Source organism: Manis javanica, chromosome 1 (assembly GCF_040802235.1).
Source record: "Manis javanica isolate MJ-LG chromosome 1, MJ_LKY, whole genome shotgun sequence".
Taxonomy (NCBI): domain Eukaryota; kingdom Metazoa; phylum Chordata; class Mammalia; order Pholidota; family Manidae; genus Manis; species Manis javanica.
In genome coordinates, this window is record NC_133156.1 from 54,184,095 (window position 1) to 54,192,151 (window position 8,057).

Sequence of the window (8,057 nt, forward strand, 5' to 3'; positions counted from 1 at the left end):
CAGGCCACCTGCGCCGCCGACCGCCATGCCAGGACCGTTTACCGGAGCCAGGAGAACCGACGTTCGAATTGCAGCACTGCCGCTCGCTGGCTACAGACCTTGGCGGGCTTGGCAGCCTGCTCAGAGCCTCAGTTTCCCCCTGTGTTAAAAGGGGACAAGGAACTGTGGGGGGATTGGTTGTGCTCCTGCATGAGTAACACAAGATGCTGGTGAGACCTTCTTGCCACCAGCTCCAGCCCCCTTCCCCTGCTACATCCTGCCCACCCCAACAGCTTCTGCAACAGCTAATGGGGGCCCTGTCTCATCCTGACCCTTAAAAGTTCCCAACAGAAGAACAAAAAATTTCTAACCATGTATGGTGATGGATATGAACAAGACTTGTTGGGGTGACCATTTGCAATATATATAAATATCAAATCATTATGCTGTACAACTGAAACTAATATAATGTTGTATCTCAATTTTTTTAAAAAAGAGAAAGAAAAATAAAGGCTGTACCTGGGGCAGAGGAAGGGGGAGACTGGAGGGGGCGGTACCAGGGCAAGCGGTGAGGCCCTTCAGGGCTGGGTCAGGGCTCTGAATTTTATTCTGGGGTGGAAGCCTTGCAGAGCTCTGAGCAGAGGAGAGGCAGGGGTCACCACGTATGCATGTGTGTACGCGTGGGCACGTGACGGGGAAAGCGGGAGGAGGTCCTTGCCCACCCCTAAATACCAGGCCCTGCCAACGCTCACTGAGCACTGTTTGTGCTCGGAGAAGGAAACTGAGGCTCCGTCAACCATCCCTCCCAGACTGTGAATTTACTCAGCGCTGTTGCCTGGGGCCTTGTGTGTAATTGGAGCGCAGTGTGAGTTCAATAAAGAGATGAATAGATGGATTCTTTGTTTTGTCACTGAATGTCACAATAACTCTGTGACTATAAGCCTCATTTACAAGGAAGGAACTGGGGTTCCGAGAGGGGAATGCCGGACAGCCCACCCAGATGGCGCAGGAGCAGGGGCAATGGAGGGGCAGCGCTGGCCCTGGAGCAGGCTGAAGACCCTCCTCTCTCTCCTTCACCTCCACTGCGCTGAGTTAGGAGGAAAGCCTGTGGCGCCATCCAGACCAGATTCAAGTCCTTGTTGTCCCTATCACTGTGTAGACTTGGGAGAGTCACTTCCCCTCTATGTCCCTTGATGTTATACTCCATAAAATGGAAGGTAATAGTATACACGTGGAAGGATGAGCTTGAGAATGGGATAAGACTGTCAATGTGTTGTATAAACTGTAGTAAATGGCAGCTGACGTGACTGAGGGGTCACCACGTGCCAGGCCCCATTCTAAACTTCTTTAATCATCACAAAGCCTTCTGCAGTCAATACTGTGGCGGCCCTGTTTTACAGGTGAAGAAAACGAGGCTTACAGTAGTGCAGGGGCTTCTAAATGGAACCACCTGGCTGAAACGGTAACGTAATGAGTGGCTATTGTTATTATTCCCACGCATGAAACCAATGTTCTTTGAGTTTAAGGACACTGAGATTTGAGTATTCTTCCTCCCCCATCCTCTCCTCTCCACCCCAAGGGAGGGTCCCAGGGCCCTGAGTGGCTGAAGAGTTGCCAGTTTAGTGCAGCTGCTGGGAGCTCTGTCCCAGGCTCCTAAGGTTGTGCAGGTAGGTGCCTTGGCTGTGGCAACACTGCCCTCCAACGGTGAGAGTGCAGCATAGCCTCTCGTGCTCGGGCTTCTGCACCAACCACAGTGTTCCGTTCTCACAAAGGATGGTTTTCTTGGGAGGAGTTGAGTCCTGGAAAATTGGAGCTGAAAGGTCTCCTGCGTGCTCTGAAGTTAATCTGTGTCCCTGCACTTCTTGGAGTGGGGAGTAAGCAGGTCTTTAACTAAGGGCTTCTGGAGTCAGTGCCTGCCCCTTGCTTCTAGCACCTGTGGCAATGACATGCTGGTAAGGTTTAAAAACTGGCTTCCAGGGTGAAAACCATAATAATAATAACAACAACAATAATGATAATGATCATAATAATGTACGGCAATTGCCAGTTTCCATGGTGGCCACTCCTGAGTGGAAAGTTCTTGGAGGATTCCCTTGTGCCTGGGGCTGTGGAGTCTTCCGGTCTGAGCAGGCTTGGGGTCTAGCTTCCTAAATATTCCTCTGTGCTCATACTTGCATTCACATCCCTCAGAACTTTTCATGTATCAAAAAATGAGATGGTGCCTCCCACATTTCTCTTCAACTTGCTGTTTCACTTAAGGATCATGACCATCTCTGCAGGTGTGCAGACAGACCTGGTGCTTGCTCTGCGGTAGGTACACAGCAGCCCTCTTGAGGCTTTATTCTTGAGTTGTGCTTTATTCACCCAATGTGCGCCAGCTAACTTCCAGGTGGGGGTGGGTGAAATGCCTCCTCTTCTGTCTCAAAATTCAATGTTGAAATATACATCTCTATTCTTGTATTTTTATAATCTAGAAGATAGATTTTCAGGAGTGGGATTCCTGGGCTAAAAGGTAAGTGTGTATGGACCTGTAATAAATACTTCCAGAATCCCTTTCAAGATGGTTGTTGCAGTCCACACTCCCACAGTATGTAAGAATGGCTATTTCCCCACATCAGAATCAGATTTCCCACTCTTTCTGTGCACTGCAGATTGAATGGGTGAACGCAATGTTGCATTTTATTTTATTTTATTTTGCCTTTTTCCCAGATGATGAGATGCTTCTGCCTTTGTGCATCCTTTTGCTCATTTTTAGACTGCATCATTTGCCATCTATTTATCAATTTGTAGTCATTCTTCTTCTATTAGGGAAAACTGACTCGCTGTCATATATGCAATGTTCTCCCCAAATCTTTTGCCTTTGTGTGTTATATCTTTCTCTCTATAAAAACATAAGCATGTTTGAAGTCGAATCTGTTTCTCCTGTTCATTAAGGCAGACATCTGGGTTTCTTGAGTTGCTTAAGAAGTTCATAACCATCCAATATCATTTTCCTAAGACGTCTTCTTTTATTTTCATTTTGTTCTTTACATTTAGATACTTAATGCACTGTGAATCTTTAAAAAGAGGTGGTGTGACTAATATAGCCCAGTTTTGTTTTCAGATGAAAAATACCACTTATTTCTCACTGAAATGAAGTACCACCATTTTACATGTTAAATTTCTGTGTAAACCTGGATATGTTTTAAATACTCTGTCCTGCATAATTGTTCTCGTTAGCCATTGCCCTATTGTTCCTTTGTTGTCTGTTGTATTGGCTTTTTTTGTTTGTGTGGTAATATTACACTATTTTGTATTATACTAGGTTTAATATTTAGTGAATTTAAATATTTCCCCTTTTAAAGAATATATTGCATTTTTTTAACTTCTGTTCTTCCATAAGACCTTTGAAATAATTTTGTCTTTTTCAGCAACTATTGCGTTCCTAGCTGGAATTGAATTAAGTGGTAAGAATTAACATTTTTGTGGTATTTCATTTTCCCACTTAGGAACTTGAAATACCTTCTTGCTTATTAAGTCTTATTTTATGTCTTCGATAAGCTTTATTCATATAGGTGCTGTATTTTTTTTTATCTGAACTCTGTTGCTAGGTATTTTATAATTTGTCTTTGAAGCAAAGCATTTTTTTAAATTTTACTTTTAAATGGTTAGCAGGACTGTGGAGAAAGACTATTGATTTAATCAATACTTTTAAAGTAGGGCATAACTGAGGAGACTGTTGTTCCCTGAGCCCTGGCTCCAGGCAGTAAGAGGAGCGTGCTGAGCTGAGCTCCACTGGGGCCCAGCTGGCTAGGGCCGAGGAGGCCTTAGGCCATTTCCAGAGGCTTCTCAGGCAGAGACAGCCCTCCTGACCAGGCTGCCTGAAGGATCCCAGTAGGGCCTGTGCAGGACGCAGTCGCTGTCAAGGAAACAACAGGAAGGACTCAGGCATCAGGTGGAGTTCACATCGTAACTGCTGCTTGTGAGCTGGGTGCTCTTGGCCAAGGACCTCACCTTGCTAGGCCCTGTTATTTACCCAGGAACCAGACAGAGACAATAAGCCTTGACTCACAGAACATCACAAATCGTGGGAGCTCAATAAAATTCCCATACTCTCCCCCCTGTAGTCAGACCAAGTCTGATCATTCCTTGACACACATGCCTGTCCTTCTGCGGATTGCTGGCTCCATACACCAGGGTCTTCAGGGCATATTCAGGCCCCCAGCACTGGAAGAGGAGATGCCCAACCCGTCTCCAGTGCAGAGAGCTGGGTGGAAGTGGAGGTATCAGATTGCCCCCTCTCCTGCTCGCCAACCACAGGTTTGCCTTAGGAAACTGAGGGAGTACAGAGCTGGTCCTGGGAGGATAATCAGTGTCTGCACTGGGCTCCAACTGACTTCCTGGCAGAGCTATGGCCTCCTGATGATTCCCTCTGGTTTGCAGGCCCTGACAGAGAGATGGCAGATGACATCAACGCTGCATCAGGCTGCTGTGCTTTCAACGTACATTCCCTGAAATGACTTCTCCCATGGCCACTGTGGGATTCAGAGAAAGCTTGTGTAGCTTCAGGAAGAGTGGATGTCTTCCTGCCTGCTGGAAGACCCTGGATGGATTTGGGGGGGGTCTCCTTATCTTGGCTGCTGCTCTGGCAATTTTTCCTCTATTTTTCTTTTTATTCATTCAGTCCCTCATGCACTAATACACTGGTTATTTAAGGAACTCTGCCAGACACTCCAAGTCCTGGAAGGGACACAAAGAGATAGAACCTTGGATGGTTCCTTACACTGAAGGTTTGTTGACTGAATGCATGAATGAATGAGCAAATATCAAGATGAGGTTCATCTCTCAAGAGAAATACAGTGACACTGAGGTATGTGCTGCTGTAAAGCAGGCAGAATGTGAATCACACAAGTCCCAGGAGAAGCAGACGCTAAGGATGAGCTGAGACTAGAGAATGAAGGTGTCGATGGAGGCAGTGGTAACAAAGATTCTCTCCTTGACCCAACTCCACTCACGCTCCTCTGAGCTCTTTTGCCACTAGGCCTTGACTTCCATGTTCATCTCTGCACTGTGCAATTTTAGCAAGAATCCTACTAAGTCATTTTAGCCAGAATCCCTGACTCTCGATATCTGATCAGCGTCCACATCCCCCCTGCCAGGGGTTGTCTGATCACCTGGCCTGCCTTGAGCAAGAATCCTGCTGGTCAGTAAGCCAGAATCCCTGTCAACAGTGTAGCTCGGCTACTCCATGGTCATGCTTCCTCAGCATCCGTTTAGTTTGGCTGAGCAGCCTGGGGGGACTTGAACTGACACTGGCCCCTCATCTAAGTGCATGATCTTGTGTCAGCAGTCACAGGGTCACAGCAACTATAAGCCCCTGGGGGGCCTCCCCAACAGCCCTCATGATCAGCAGTCTCCCCTGCCTCCCAGCTCCTGGATACCCTAGGCACCCCTTAGATGAGACCTTTGTGGGTTTACCAAACCTGCTATTTGGGTTTAAATTGTCAGTCTGGCTCTAACCCTGGAACCCCAAAGTGCTCCAGCATGGACCTAACAAGGCATGTGCTCCAGGGCCTGGCTCTTTCTCTCTGCATCCTGCCTTAAATTAACCTCCCCGTGTGCCCCTCTAGGCGTGCCGTATGCTTCCTTCAGAACCTGTGGGTAATAAGCTTCTCTATTTCAGTTTCTTTTGTGATACATTCTTGGATCTCCACTCACCAGCCAGGACCATGCGCTCCACTTAACCAGTGTCTGTTTAACAAAGTCATAACACCCTCTTTGTCCCTGATGTTTTCTCCTAGAGATTTTCCATGCACTGAGGCCCACCCTACTTTGCTCTACATTCTTCCCACATGCCCGTGCTCAATTTGGAGTGGAGCTCAGTCTCTCCCCCTGGATGTAGGACCCCATTGCAGTGGTCCTTATACAGATCGTGATGGTTCCCTTTGAATAAAGTCTTCCATACCAGCTTCAACAAGTGTCATGTTAAAGACAGTAAGATGGGGACATAGGAAGTTTCTGCACTCACCTCCTTCCCCAGGCACACTGAGTCTACAGTTACATATGGAACAATTTCCTCTTAAAAAAAAAAGCTGAAGTCTAGCTGGGTGCCAACTACACATCAGGCAAAGGACAAGGAAACCATAGGGCAGCAGGCGCGGGAGGCTAGGGCCCAGTCCTGCCATAAAGCCCACCCCAAGCCTGATAACACGCGATGCGAGGAGCTCAAATCCCAGAGCTTCTCCCTGAGGAGTGAATGGCTCCAACCCCACGTCAGGCACTCCAACTTTTGAGACATTCACTTGAGACAAAAAATAAATAAGAACAAGTGTCATGAATAATGTTTTCCTTAACAATGGCACAGGTTTGGGAGTGAGAGCTGAACCTTCAGTCCACCTCAGCCCCCACCAGCTGTGTGATCTCAGGCGGGTCATGTTACTTCCCTGAGTCTCTGTTCATTATCTGTAAAGTGAGGTTAATAAAGTTTATCTCAAAGGGTTGAGCTCAGGAAGGCGTGTGTCTGTGCGCGGGGCGGGCTATAGATGGTCTTCCTTCCCAAGGCCCACGTGCGGAGAAGGCCGCTTTGCCCTGACACTGCCCCGCTCCTTTCCCTTCCTCCCAGGCAGGCACTTGTAACTGTCCTGTGACGAGTCATGGTTGGTAGGACCTTCTCTGCATGTTTACTTGCAGAAAATCCTCTTTTCCTGGTACTGTAGACAGTCTTCCCTGTTTTTACTGGATGATATGGATTTTTCTCTAGTTTTATATCCATCATCATTTCACTTGGATTTTGGGAGAGTGTAAAAGCCTAAACACCACTCCCCACCAAGAGGAACCAGAGGTCCCTGGAGTGATGTCAGACTGCCCGACTCTAGGCTGCGACTGTCCAGGATGAGTCTGGGATATCTTGTCATGCCTGCAAGAAGAAGCTTTCAAAGATTTCTAGAATGAGAGATGAGCCACTTTGAAGGGCCCCTCTCCTGTGTAAAGATGAAATAATTTCATCATCAGAAAGCGTAATGGCTGCAATGGATTGAAATACAGCAAATGCATAATGATAGTACTATTTACTTTTGAAGGTTGCTAGGATACCAGTTCATTATTCTGAAAACTGACAAAGGGAAAGAAAAAAACATTTGTTTTGCCTTTCCTCTACAGACTGTTATTCAGGCTAAGCAAATGGTCGATGAAGGAATGTTCTTCTTTTTAGAAGAATCAAAGCTAACCAATGCAGAAGGGACAATGGAGTTGGAAAATCAACTTTTTGCAAATGGAATGTTCCATCTTGGCAATGGTATTAATGTCTGCTGGAACTCTCAAGGGACAGATTGATGTGGGACTGTGCACTGGGTGGTGCAGGGATGCCTGTGACTGAGACGGGACCCAAAGAACCAGGAAAACTCCCTGACTCCACCAGGCCTGGTGCTGATTAGCAAGTGGCAAATGACTAATGCTACAGGTAGGGAAAGACTATGGAGAGAGACCCCCTCCTGTAGGGCACGTATTCAGAGATCACTGAAATTGCGTACGGAACATGAACACTGAGAAAAACCCTCCAGGACCTCTGGCTGCATGCTAAGTAGAAGGTAACAGCAGTCCACTGCTTGAGGAATTTGGAGCCTGGGGTTCACTGCAGCAACACAGCCCAAAGCTGATTGCTCTAGTGATTAGACTAATTCAACTCCATGCCAAGAGTTAACAGAAGGGGAGAAATGCCCATTTCCAAGTGTAGGTGCTCTTTGCTTTGCTCTCTATTATTCTTTTATAAGCAATGTCCAGTATTCAACCAAAAATCATGAGACACATCTAAAAGGGCAAGAAAAAAACAATGTCAAGAGATAAAGCAGTCACCAGAACTAAGTGTTGGAACTATGAGAAAGGGATTTAAAAATAACCATGATTGATATGTTAAAGAATATAGCAGAAGAGGGTAGACAACAAGCATGAGCAAATGGGGAATGTTGGCGCAGAGAGAAATCATAAATCAAAACCAAAATCAAGAGAAATAAAACAACTGTAAAATAAAAATGCAAACTGGACACAACAGAGGAAAGAATATCAATGGAAACTGAAGCTGTATCAGGGGAAATTATCCGAAC

The 8,057-nt window shown here is 46.4% G+C and overlaps 1 long non-coding RNA gene across 1 annotated transcript; it reads left to right on the forward strand.

Annotated features, from left to right (window-relative positions):
* The first annotated feature begins 958 nt into the window (after positions 1–958).
* On the forward strand, positions 959–5,918 carry LOC140848295 (uncharacterized). Its single transcript, XR_012128876.1, has 3 exons — positions 959–1,196; positions 1,380–1,441; positions 4,402–5,918. It is a non-coding gene; the product is annotated as an uncharacterized lncRNA (long non-coding RNA).
* The last annotated feature ends 2,139 nt before the right edge of the window (positions 5,919–8,057 follow it).